This window comes from Quercus suber, unplaced genomic scaffold (assembly GCF_002906115.3).
Source record: "Quercus suber isolate HL8 unplaced genomic scaffold, Cork oak 2.0 scaffold_665, whole genome shotgun sequence".
Classification (NCBI taxonomy): domain Eukaryota; kingdom Viridiplantae; phylum Streptophyta; class Magnoliopsida; order Fagales; family Fagaceae; genus Quercus; species Quercus suber.
The window spans coordinates 293475-294027 of record NW_027070106.1 but is presented as its reverse complement, the minus strand read 5'-3'; positions in this window follow the sequence as shown (position 1 = coordinate 294027).

The window sequence follows — 553 nt, the reverse complement described above, 5'->3', positions numbered from 1 at the left end:
CCCTTTATATTGCTGCCAATCCAGTATACCACGAGAGAACCAAGCATATTGAAGTTGATTGTCATTTTGTTAGAGAAAAAATTCAAGATGGAGTGCTTAAGACTTTTCATGTCCCTACACGGCATCAGTTGGCAGACCTATTTACAAAGCCTCTAGCACATAGACAATTCTTATATCTTCTTTCCAAGATGAACTTCATTAATATATATAGTTCATCTTGAGGGGGAGTATTAGAGCATGATGTTTGACTTCAGACTACAGACCAGAGCACAGTTACAAGAAGAGTACAGCTACAAGTCGTTTTGTATAGATAGTTATAGAGCTACATGTAGTTTCTCTTGATGTAATTAGTTAGATAGTGATAGACACGTGTTAGTTCTATATTGGCAGATTGATAATTAGTTAGAAATAGTTAACTGCTTTACCGGCTTATTCTTTTTGTATATAAGAAACAGAGTTCACAATATTTAACATACAGAATCATTCACATACAAATTTTCTCTCTCTCATTTTTCTGGTTTCCATGAGTTCCGCCATTGTTGAGAGTGTATGT